Here is a 13329-nt window from a genome sequence, read left to right as displayed (position 1 = left end):
AATTGCTCCAATGGCAGACATTGTATGAAATAAAAAAAAATCAAGGTTTACTTAATGTATAGTGGCAGCGCACATTTTCAGCAAAGGTAGTCTGCAACTGTCCAACACACCGTACAGAGTGGTTTCCCATCTACACAGTACAGTAAAACCATGGAATTTGCAGAAGTTATGGAAGTACAACTGTACATAACATGTTTAGAAGGATTAGAATTTAGTAGCATACAGTTCTGTATGAATAATTATTAACGTACCATCCCGCAGACTTTGTCCGTGTGCATTTTACTGGGTTTTGTAACAGTAGTCTTGCATGCTGCGTTACAGTGCCAGGTCTCCAGCATTCAGCCTAAATGGTTGCTATGATTGTTGTTCGTTTTGTTCACATTGTTCTGCAGCCCATTCAAATCTATACATAGAGTGCAACACTGAAAGTGAACGCAACTACTGCACTGAAAGAGCACACCATATGTTCAATTGTGTTCTGAAAGATTGGCTGTATTGTCCTTATAATGCCCTTTCAGTAGCACACCCTAAGGGTCATGACCCAGCCACCTAGGGCCCTTTGTGACATCCTTCTCTCACAGCCCTTGTCCTTTACGCTGCCACTGATAACGGCTACTCAAATGTATTCTTATTCCTCTGTGTTCACAGATACCTTCTACCTTACTGCCCGTGTCACACCTTCCACCTGTCTTCAGATGGATTTTGGAACAATCATTAAAAGATTACCATAAGCGGTGTGTTTTCACTCATCGTTATCTGGGACGACCGCTATGGCCCTGTATGTCCATTTGCGGTTCCAGAAATAAGAAGCAACATGCAAACGTTTATGATGTAAGACATCACAGAGACAACTGTCACCTTTCCTAACAGTGTTTTCTCCCACACAAACCATCAAGTACCATAACTTAATACTTTTGCTACTTTGGCAGTCGAGAAAAGAAGTACAGAAAAGCACAGACCGAATTCTACAGAGGAAGTTACCCACAAAATGAAGAAAGCAGTAATTTCAGGCTCCTTACACTTTCTTGTGAACATTCTATGAAAAATAAAACCACTTGCAACAGTACAGTGTTGTTAATAAATTATTAAAATATTCTCTGACCAAGTACTATGTACAACAAGACAGGGACCGTACGCTCCGTGTGAGCATGTCTGTTTTAGCTTCTGTTTATGTTCCTGTTTTTTGGACCTAGGTCCTCACATGGCACGTTCGGCTACACTGGCCACAAACGTTATGAAAATAGCAGGAGTACATGGTTTGAGCAACTACTGTCAACCACTAATGTCAGCTATGGAGGCGAGTATTGTGATGTAGTGCCGCGCCCTCACCCAAAGTTAGTGCAAGCGATGCACACATAACATTACCACAAAATGGCAACACCGAGTGTGTTCTTTGCGCATCATCCCGTATTTTGCGGGACTTACACGCATTGATGGTTTTGTCCGGTGATTTGCTGGCACTCTCTGCAGACCTCTAAACATGACAAATTTGCCTTCACCCCCTGCCTCATTAAAACCTTTTGTGCCCTGAGCTCACACTTCTGTGTAATAATTGAATTGAATGCCAATACATATACCGCTGGAAGGCGGTAGGGGAGCTCACCCAAGATGTGCGGCATGCAGCTCTCCCACGATGTGCGGCATTTGAAGATGTTGCTCTGTGTAAACAGAGCATTGCAATGGCAGCAGGTAAACATCAATAGGGATCAAGGGGGGATATTAGCAAGGGATATTCTCCATTAAGAAATGTGAACTTGGAGGGATTACAAACGGCAGTGCAGCATGTTGTCTTTCAAGTAAGACTGTAATTTTCAGAGTGAAGTGTACATTTTTTCTCGCACAGTGGTGTGTCTAGTACTACTTTACCTTCCATGCTGGATGGGGAGAAAAGAATAACATCATACTCATTTTGCTGAACATATGTCTATGACCAATTATATAGTGCAAGGGTAGGTCATTGTGAAATGCTCCTTTTTTGTAATGGGATATGTTTTTTTTTCCAAAACATTTCTATAAAGAAAACATTTTATACATAGGTATGTCAAGTAGACCCTCAACTATACGTGGGTAGCTGCATACATTGTCCATATTTTACATGTGTGATGCTAAGGAAATCCTTTCATGTCACAATATCTTTCTTCACTGCCTAAGCAAAGGGTCTGATCAGGGGCAAATCATTGCAAATGCAAATGGTGTCATGTCACTCCCTAATATGTAAAAAGTGCATTGAAGTACACGATATGGAAGTGTACGCATTTCAGCTCACCTCTGGTGCTCTACCAAGTCTAAAATGTCCTCCACAACCATTCTGAAAAGGTGACCACCCTAGGAGAGATGCATATTTAAAGGTGTGTACGATGGAGCACTGTATGGTTATAACAACTTGGCCCCACAATCGAAGGAAAAAGAAATGCACTCCATAAACATATTTGTCGAATACATATACCAGTATCACAATGTTCGCATGCATGGCTGCATTACGTTTGCAGTGGGTGTGGCCAAGGCCTTGCCTCTTGGGTGCATGGCCGTAGGCCATAGGCCATGCACCCAAGAGGCTAGGCCTTGGCCACAACCACTGCAACGTAATGCAGCCATGCATGCGAACATGTGGCCAGTTACCACAACCCACAAACATAACAAAGCCACCGGCACCCCTACGCAACACCTGCAACATAATATAGCCATGCATGCAAACATCTAGACAGTTACCAGAACCCACAAACATAACACAGCCTCCGGCACCCCTACCCACTTCCGTTCACATACTATTATACTACTTTCAACCAAACCACAAAATCTTCTGACAGCCGATACATCATAATATAGTAAAGTACTCAGTAAGCTGGCCAACGGCCACAATCCAAACATATAAACCATCCACTTGAACCCTATCCACTTCTATGCACACAGTATTCCAACACTTCACCCAGTGGATGCACTCCAGGACTATTGACTCCATCACCTCCAGCCATGCACTCAAAATAGTAGGACTTGCTAACAATCATCACACCCATGCAACCAACAATGTGTACACTGCTCACAAACCGCACATACAAGCCAACAATGTGAAACCTACTTGCAACCAGTGGGTATAGTCTTCGATGCAAGGCCTCTACCATGCACCCAAGGCGCTAGGGGCTTAACAGACAGAACACAGCATAGTACAGCCTATGCAAATATCCACATATCATCTGAAATCCACTCCCCATCCCCAATTGACCCTGCCTGCAGTCTCCGCAGAAGGTAGCCACCTGAGGAGCTACTCGCGAATTGCTGCAGCGCTCGCGGACACCGCTCACTCACCACCGTCTTGTTCCACCTAAACAAATATATCATATCAACCACTTTTCACTCCCCGGCCCTTTCCATCCCCTCTTGCCACCACCAGATACTGCAAAGCATGTTTTACAACCCCTTTCGGAGATGCACTATCCTCGGACACAACATGGCGGAGTTACCCAAAATTATGACACACATCATGCTTCACTCCAGCCAATCACCGGACGCATCCAATGTCCGCCGACATCATGCCATACTCCAGGTCAATTAGACTTTTGTCTGCGGAGCGAACAGGGAAATTAAATGAAATTATGTTTTATTTATATTGTGCTCGTACACATGTGTTTCAGAGTGCGACCAGGCAAAAAGGGAGGGGAACACAGTAGAAAAAAACAAAAACAGTGATCTTACTAGGCCCAATGACATTAAAGTAAGCACAAGTGCATGGAAAAGGGAAACAGGGGAAAGTGCATGGAAGGAGGAGGTGGAAAGTGTGAGGTAGAGGAGAGAAAAGATAAATAAATATTACATAAAATAAATAATACATAAGGGCGATAAATAATAGTAGTGCAGTCAGCAAGTGACAGGTGAAACTTAGTCAGAAAGGTGTATCTGATAAGTGCAGAAGAAAGGTGGGTGGGGGGCTGTATGGGTACAGATACAGAACCCTAGTGCAGAGGGTGGCCTGGGGGCAGTGCAGGAGGGTGGCAGGGTGAGCAGGTACCTTGACCCGAATGACCGAGAGTGGCTAGGTGTACAATGCCAAGAAAAGAAACAGACCAACAGGGGAGAATAGGGCCAAAGGCAGAGGCAAAGAGGAAGGTCTTGAGTTGCTTCCGGAACCAGAGATGTTTTTCCTCAAGTTTCAAGGTGGCCAGGAGGCTGTTCCAAAGGGAGGCTCCAGCCGAAGACAGAGATCTACCCCCAGCTTGTTTCTTCGCAAAACATATAACCCTGGGGGAGTTGGCAGGAGAGGAGCGAAGGGCTCCAGAGGGGAGGTATTTATGGAGGGATATTTGAAGGTATTTTGGACCCAGGCCCCAGAAAGCCTCGTGAACAATGCAGAGGGTTTTAAATGTAATCCGTGCATCCACTGGGAGCCAATGAAGGGATTTCAAGGCTGGAGAGATACAATTCCAGGGCTTGAGGCCAAGGACAAGTCTTGCAGACCTGCTCTGGATTAGTTGTAGAGGGCGGAGAATTGAGCCAGATAGATTTAGAAAGAGGCTGTTACAATAATCCAGTCTGGAAAGAACCAGAGCTGTGAGACAGTGAGCTTTTGAAGGAAGGAGAGGAAAGGCAGAGTACTTCTAAAGAGGTGAAGTAAAAAGTGTGACTTTTTGGATACATCAGAGATGTATGCGGAGAAGGAAAGTGTAGAGTCAAAGATAACACTGAAGTTCTTAGCCCGCAGGTGGGGGTAGGAGAAATACCAAGGGAGGCTGGCCAGAGAGTGAGAGGAAAGGATGGAGATGGTGTACCAAGAAGGAGGATCGCAGTCTTGTTGGCATTTAGGCATAGATCGTTGGTAGCACACCAATTTTGAATGCCTATTAGGCAATCAGAGATGAGGGAAGGAGAGGAGGAGGCGGAAGGAAGTCTGAAAATGAGTCGGGTGTCGTCAGCATAGCACTGGAAAGTTGAGCAGAAAATTGAGATGCAGAGTTGCCAGAAAAAGCCAGGGCGAGAGGCTATAGGGGGACACCTCATGTGGAGAGGGAGATAGAAGATAGGAGGGACCCAAGTTGTACCTGGGAGGGTTGATCAGAGAGAAAAGAGGTCAGCCAGGCCAGAGCCTGATTAGTGATACCCAGGTTGTCACGGAGAGAATTGAGCTGGGTGTTATGGTTGACAGTGTCGAACGCAGAGGAGAGATCAAGTAGGATGAGGGCAGAGGGAATGTTAGAATCGAGGTTGGAGAGCAGGTTTTCACGGATGTTCAGGACAGCAGTTTCTGTGCTTTTCGCAGCTCTGAAGCCAGATTGGTGGTCATGGAGGGAGCCAACAGAGTCAGAATGGAGATTAAGCTGAGAGATGGCCAGCTTTTCCAGGAGCTTACCCAAAAAGGGAGTAATGGAAATTGGGCGGTAGTTTGCCGGACATGATGGATCAGCAGTGGATTTCTTGAGGAGGGGATGCACAAGGGAGTCTTTAAGAGGGGAGGGGAAAGAGCCAGAGGCAAAGGAGGGGTTGCAGAAATCTGCAAGTGCTGGTGCAAGGGTGTCAATGTGGTCCTTAATGGTTTTAGAGGAACAGGGATGGAGCTGTTTGGATGGGGTTTTCATAGATCAGACTTGTCAAGCTACCTCATCAGAGTAGAAAAGAGGAAAGGAGGAGAAAGGGTGAGGGGGTAGCTTTGGGAGGGTCCGCAAGCTGAGAAGGAGTGGGAGAAGGAGGGGGGGTGGAGGAGAGGGTGGACAGGATGTCCTGGGTTTTAGAGATAAAGTGAGAGTCGAGGGCATTGCAAAGAGCATGGGAGGTGAGAGGAGGGGTGGAGACTGCAGCAGGGTTGTCCAGCTCCTTGCAGATTTTGAAGAGTTCGGCCAAATTGTTAGATGCCACTGAAAAGCGGTCTTTTATGTGGACTCTCTTCTTAGTGCGGACAGCGAGTCTTTATTGCATTTAGAGCAGTGGCAGGCCAGTTTGTAGGGGATGAGCAAAAAGCCCCCCATTTCCTCTCTTCCACCCTACACTTCCGTTTAAGTGTAGCTAGGGCAGTCATACCAAGAATTGCACTTGGCTTTGGACTTCAAACAGATTCTCATGACAGGGGCAAGAGTATCAAGAGTAGCAGAAATAGAGGAGTGGTGAAGAGAGAGGGATGTGCTAGGGTGTTAGTCAGCCTGGGGTGGAGGAGGGCAGAGAAGGTTACAGCAAAGGACTCGACTGACACACACTTCATGGGCCAAATATCTGAGAAGGTGGGTGGCAATCTAGGAGTGGACTTGGCCTGGGGGGAGGAGATGGAGAGATGATAGGAGAGGAGGAAATGATCACTCCAGTAGAGAGGAGTGGTAGGGGGGTAGAGAGGGGGAGGCCAGAAGAGATCAAGACATCAAGTGTGTGGCCAGCCGAGAGAGTGGGGCCGGAGGGAAGGATAGAGAGGGAGAGTGAATCGCAGAATTCCCGAAAGAGTGCAGATGAGGGACAGGTAGAACCAAGATGGATGTTGCGATCACCAAAGAGGAGAATTTGAGTGGTTGATGCCAAGTGGGAGGAGGAGAGGTCAGCCCACTCAGAGAGAAAAGAGGTGATTTGTCAGGGGGCCGGTAGAGAGTAGCAACAGTAAGAGAGTGGCTAGGCAAGAGAGAGAGAGACCCTGCAGACTAGGCATTCAAAAGAGGAGTAAGCTTGAGTGGGAATGAGTGAGGCAGGAATCCACTCAGGGAAGATAAGGGCTACACCCTCTCCAGGCCGGTTGGATCTGGGAGCTGAGTGGATCTTGTAGCCATCGGGGAGGAGAGTGTCAAAACTCGTGACAGAGCTGGCCGTGAATCATGTCTCGGTGAGACCGAGGACATCAACGTTGAGTTCTTCTAGGAAGTGACAGATGTCAGAGGAGTGTTTAACAGCCGAGCGAGAATTGAGTATGGTGAGATGGAGAAGGTTGCCAGCCTTAAAGACCTTCCAGGTAGGGGTGCATATCAGAGGTACACCCTGCGGAGGTGTGGAAGGAGCTTGAGATGGGGCAAAGGAGGAAGTGGAGGAGGGTAAGGTAGCCAGTGGAAGAGAGTAGGGGACGCTGGAGATGAGAGGAAGTTGATGAGGCCAGGGAACTGCCTATCAAAAAGGAGAAAATTTGCCTGAGGGCCTTGCACCATGACAGAACCATTTAGAATGACGTTAATGAAGATTCTGGAGGAGTCAAAGACGTACATACATACTTACCAGCAGGTGCCACCATTAATGGGAGTGGAGGAGACAGGACAGAGCATAGAGATCATATGAGGGGTCCAGAGATCTGGCAAGGGAACGAAAAAGAGGATGTCAGTGAGGGTTTGTCTGGCAGAAGCACTGGAATAAGTATCAGCGATGGGAAGACCAGGGTTGGAAACCAAGATATCCTTTTTGAATTTCTTCTTAACAGACTTAGTGAGAAGGGAAGGGAAGTTGAGAGAGAAACAGTTGGAATAGATAGGAGAAACAGATAACGCCATGGGCAGGTAGAGAGAGGAGGCAGTATGAGAAATATACAGGATTAGAGGTATGGAGCAGTCACTGGGCTAGCAAGTTACAATTAAGGGCCGTAGTAAGGTGAACAAAAACACGGCCAAGCATGATTTACGGAAACATACCCAGATTTGACTTTCCCATACACCCCCAAATTTAACTTTCCGAAACACACCCAATTTTATTTTCCCAAACACACCCAAATTTGACTTTCCCAACCACACCCAAATTAAAACACCCCCAATTTGACTTTCCCAAACACACCCAAATTTGACTTTCCCAAACACACCCAAAATCTGGATTTCAAGATAATTGCTAAGGCACCAGTAGGTAAAGGAAATGAGGTAGGATTAAAGGTGAGGGCTTAGACAAGAGCTTGAGGGAAGAGCAGTTGAAAAACAAGAAGAAGGTAGAGTGAATGACAGTGAAGTGAAAATCAAAATGATAGGCAGAAAGAGGGAAACTGACTAATAGATGGGGAAGTCCATACTTATAGTTGAAGGAGCTAACAGCCCCAGGGAGGGGTAGGCTGTTGTAGTATAGTCCCAGTAAGTGGACAGGGAAGCTGACAGGGGCCTTAGAAGTGGGCCTTGGGTGAGGCGGCCAGCTAAAGCTAGTCAGTCCCTCGTTGGTCAGGACGAAAAAGTCCCCAGCCAATGACAGAGCACCATAGAGGCAGCCAGGAATGCACACACAGCCTCAGATGGAGATGAGGCCAGGGCGGCCATGGGTAAAGCACTGCATGGTGCATAGAGATTGCAGGCAGAAATCCAAATAAGTTCCAAATTGTGTTCTGCAGCAGGATGATACAAACACTGCTAAGTGGCACAATGTGGAAGTGCTTCAAATAATGGCATTTATGCACCGACAATTCTCTTTTTTCAATTTTCATTTTTTTTTCAAATGGGACCGCGGAGCAGAGCCAGATATCACACATTTTTGGAGACATACATTTGACCTGTTTTTTAAAAAAGGTACTGGACAGATTTTCACCAAATTTACCAAAGGCGCGCTTTCGGGACTAAGCCACCGCTCCTGCCGCAAATTTGGTGAAAATCCGTCCAACGGTTTGGGCTGTACGTGTACGCAAAGTTTTTGCCCCTTCAGTCTATGGAAAAAAAATGTGGGACCCCCCCTCTAACTTTGCCCCCCCCAGGGTGAATGCTCAACAAGCTTCCCAAAAGAATTTAGAGCAGGTCATATACTTTTTTTGCAAAGTTTGATGAGAATTCGTCAAGGGGGAGCCAAGTTATAAGTCTCCCAAAAAGTGGTCTTCCTATGAGTTGAGCAACTTAACCATAACTACATGGCCACTATCGCGGGTCGTGTAATGGATATATTGGGGATACTTGGGATGGTCCCGGGGGAGGTTTCTTTTGGTTGGTGCATCAGGGAGCGGGAGAGAGAAGCTGACAGGGAGCGGAGGAGATCAAGAGGGTTTTGATTTTGCACCGCTTGCCTGACTGTGTGTTTTTTTTTCTCTTCCCTGTTACGGGGAAGAAGGTGCCAGGAGAAGAGATTCAGAGAGTTGTCACAGGACAACAGGTTCTCATATGCCCGTTCCAAACTTCAGGCAGAACTGCATAGATTGGCTGAGCCACCCTTCGATCCTTAGCTGAAGACCTGTGAAAGAGGGGGAAGTGAGTTGCACTAACGCCTCTGGCAGTGGTTTGGGGTGCTGTGACTTCCGTCTCACGCCAAGTAAGGTGTTGTCATTTTAATGAAGGTTACCCTGGTATGATGTCACTTCAGGTATGAGTGGTTAATGAATAAAACATTATCCGTAAAGTGAAGGGGACAGCTGTTCTATCACTTCTATGGCCCGGGACATACTTCTAGACACTGAATATACTTGTGTCTGTTTCTAAAAAGATTACGGTATCCTTGAACACAGCGGATGTAACAGACTTGCCTGTAATTTTATTTATTTATTTATTGTTTGCTTGTTAGGCACTTATACAGGAAATAAACACTGTTTCAAAGCACCCACAGGGCAACAGGGTGGGAACATGCAGATGTAAAAACAATTTAAACACATACAAATATTAATACAGCGGGAGGGGGCGACAAACCTACTATTCCTTGTGAGTGTTCAGAACGTGCAAGTGCAGAAGGGAGGGAAATGAGATAGGTGCTGTGGTGCTCATGAGTGAGCAACAAAAGAAGTGCATTGTAAGTTAAGTGCGAGCCTCCAGGGTGGAGGGTGAGCCGAAGCAAGTGCTGAGGATAGACAGAAGCTGGGGATGGGGGGATTCTGTGTGGGAGGTCAGGGCCCTGGGGATGCATAAGGGCCCTGAACACTAAACAAGCAACCATGAGAATAGCAGAGGAGAGTGGGGGCAAGGCAGGGGTAAAGAGGTAAGTCTTGCGGAGCTTCCAGAATTTAAGAAAGTCCTGCTCGAGATGAAGAGGGAGGAGGAGGCTGTTCTAAAGAAGGGAGCCAGCTGAGGAAAAAGATTGACCTCCTGTCCTCTGTTTAGCAAAACGCTTTACACATGAATAGTTGGTGCCAGAGGAACGCAGGGCTCTAGACAGGAAATATTTTGTAAGAGTGAGTGGTCCCTGTCCCCAGAAAGTTGTGTGGATGATACAGGGGGGTTTGAATTTAATTTATGAATCACCCGGGAGCCAGTGAAGATTTTATAGGACAGGAGAGATGCAGTCCCTGGGGTTGAGGCCAAGGATACGTCTTGCTGCCCTTTTCTGCAGTAGCTGGAGAGGGCACGGAGTGGAAGAAGGAAGATTAAGGAGGAGGCTATTACAATAGTCAAGCCTAGAGAGAACCAGGGCTCATGTAACATTGAGCTTCTTGGGGAAGGTGAGAAAAGGTAGAATTCCTGTGAGAAAGAAGAGCTGAAAGTGGGACTTCTGGGCAGGGGGAGAGCCCATGGAGGAAGGGCAGATTGATTATGATTATAATTGTGAAGTGGGAGAATGGGAGAAAAAGCTCCCCCCAATCTCCTCGCGACCATGGCCTAGAGGATCGCGGCCCAGACATCCACCACGAGATGAGTTTGTCTATCTACCAGATGACAAAATACCCTGGTTCAAGAACATAAGGATATGCCCACCAGCCTGTCCTACTCAAGCCGACACCTGCGGCATGGATGAACTCGACTAAGACTTTAACAAAAAGCACCCACATCGTTAGAGATGCCATAACGACCTAGCCAACTGCAGTGCTATGACGTAGGTGACGGATACACCCACTGACGCGCATCTTTATTATTTTTTACATAGGCCCCTTTATAGTAATGCAGAAACGCAAGACGCCTAAAGCACTCACGTATATGCTTGCTGACGCTTCTCCCACCCCTCGCATCGTGATGAGAATATAAAGAAGACGTAATATTGCTTATGAAGCCATGTCAAACCGCAACACAGATGCCGTGCATTACACATCCCCACCCATGAACCAGGCCCAAGTAGGCCGCAAGCAAGAACTGCCATGAAGACTGCATGAACGAGAGTACAAGTGCTGATCGCGCAAAACGAGCCCAGCGAGAGCTCATATCCAAGGGCGCGATGTTGCAACTCGTATGCTACCAGCCGGCGCCAAGGTCACACCTGTAAGCAAAGCCAAGCACAAAGAAGCAAAACACAACTTTAAATGTGCAGAATTCCGCCCCAGCTACGGTCTCTCCACACGTGACCAAGCCGACCTGACAAGGTGCCAGACCCACGAGGAAGAAGTCGCCTGGATCCCACATCTGGGACACAGGTTGCAACAGTGAAATGACAAGATGGACACCTACGGTGATGGGAATGGCCTGCTCTCAGGCCTATGAGCAAACCCGCACATTATCTGCACAAACACATAGTTACACATTGTTGCTAGTGACAGGTACACCGCGAGCTGGGAACGACGATGGTCCCAGACTTGGGGGCTCGCGGGAGGACCAATCAGAACATGAGGGGACTCATGACACCACTAACATTAGCCAATCATTAGGGGTCTTCGGTGTAACAATTTACAAGTATCTAATAGAAGGGACAACCCAAGTATACCACCTGACTCATCCTTAAACACTAATATTGCTCTCTATATGTATACTATACTAACCCTACCACTCGAGGAACCAATCCGAAGTGGCAATAGGTTTTTCGCTAACTTTCCCAGGTGACGCAAGTAGCGTGTCATACTACAGTAAAAAGGGCCTACGAGCCCCATGAATTTTGAGAGTCTCGACGGACGCGTACGATCCTAGACCCATCCCTGCCGTTGTTTTAATAAACAGCAGAACAGCCTTGCTCCTTGTGTGTGTTTCATACTCATTTTTGGGAAGCATGGGAGGAGTTGGGGCCTCCCAGCCCGGAGATCCGCGGACGGCTCAGCCGACCTCGGGATAACCACCCTGACAAGTTGGAGGCACTGCTGAGTTGGGGCCTTGCAGCCCGGAGGTCCGCGGACGGCTCAGCCGACCTCGGGATAACCACCCCGACAATTGGTTATTTATAATGCACTTAATACCCAACGTATTCTAAGCATGGACCTGCGGATTGAACCTGTGTTGCTCCACATAGTCTTGCTTCCAATGCGAGCGCATTGCCCCAAAGCTATCCTCCCGAGACCTCAAGCACTCCCTTATGCGTCCTCTCCTTAAGTGAAGGGAAGAAGTCAGGACCAGAAGTCCCTATGGGTAGGATCTCTGTTTTGCTGTCCAGTGAGGCAGAGATCATTGGAAGTGCACCAGGCATGGATGGTAGAAAGGTAGTCAGGCATGATGGAAGGTGCAAGAGGGTCAGGAGGAAGTTTGAAGAAGAGTGTTGTGTCATCTGCATAACACTGGAAGGTGGGGAGAATGAGGAGTGCCAGCTTAGAAAGGTAGATGTTAAAGAGCCAGGGCAAGAGGATAGAGACCTGGGGAACTCCACAAGAGGAGAAGGAAGTAGGAGAGAAAAAGGTACCAATGATGACTTGAGAGGAGCGGTCAGTAAGGAAGGAGGTCAGCTAGTTCAGTGCGAGCTCCGAGAAACCAAGGGTGTTTTGGACCCTTTGTATGAGGATGGAGTGGTTGATTGTGTCACCTGCAGAGGAGATATCAAGAAGGTTGAGGACAGCTGGCGAGTTGCAATCCAGGGATGTGAGCAGTTCTTCACGGGTGTTCAGAAGAGCAGTTTCCATGTCTCTGGATGCTCAGAATCCAGATTGATGGAGACCACCAACACATTCAGTGTGAAAGTTGAGTTGGGACAGGGCCAACTTCTCCAGCAGTTTCCCCAGGAAGCGGGTGATGGAGATAGGGCAGTAGTTGGTTGGACAGGTAGGTTCTGCTGAAATGTATTTAGGGAGGGGGTGCATTAGCGAGGGCTTGAGAGACGAGGTGAAAGAACCAGTAGCAAAGGAGTGGTTTCAGAGATCATCAGGGGCAAGAGAGCCAATGTTGTCCTTGATGGTTCTCGAAGAGAAAGGGGAAACCTGTTTGTAGGAGACCTTCCTGGAGCGGACAACTCTGGTGATTTCATCAGGTGAGAAAGGGCAAAGGAGGAGAAGGAGGAGAAGGAGGAGGGGGAGGGGGAAAGGCCAAGGGAGGCAAGGGGTGAGGGATGGGATGGGAGAGTGTGTAACAAGGCTCTTCAGGATGTCTTGGGTTTTAGCAGTGAAGTGAGTGGTGAGTGAATTGCAGAGGTCCTGAGAGGGAGTAGGGGAGGAGGATACTGCAGAAGGGTTGGCTAGTTCTCTACAGATTTGGAAAAGTACACCTGTGTTGTTGGATGCACCGGATACCCATGCCTGAATATGGGTCCTTTTCTAGGCACGGATAGCAAGTCTGTATTGCCTTTAGAGCAGATGGCAGGCCAGTTAATCAGAGGGTGCGCCTGAGGATAGCCACTTCCGTTCTGCAACTCTGCTCCTTTGTTTTAGGGCTGCAAGTTCAG

The sequence above is a fragment of the Ambystoma mexicanum genome, chromosome 11, assembly GCF_040938575.1.
Source record: "Ambystoma mexicanum isolate Mex_15411 chromosome 11, UKY_AmexF1_1, whole genome shotgun sequence".
Taxonomy (NCBI): Eukaryota; Metazoa; Chordata; class Amphibia; order Caudata; family Ambystomatidae; genus Ambystoma; species Ambystoma mexicanum.
Note: the sequence above shows the minus strand (reverse complement) of the source record.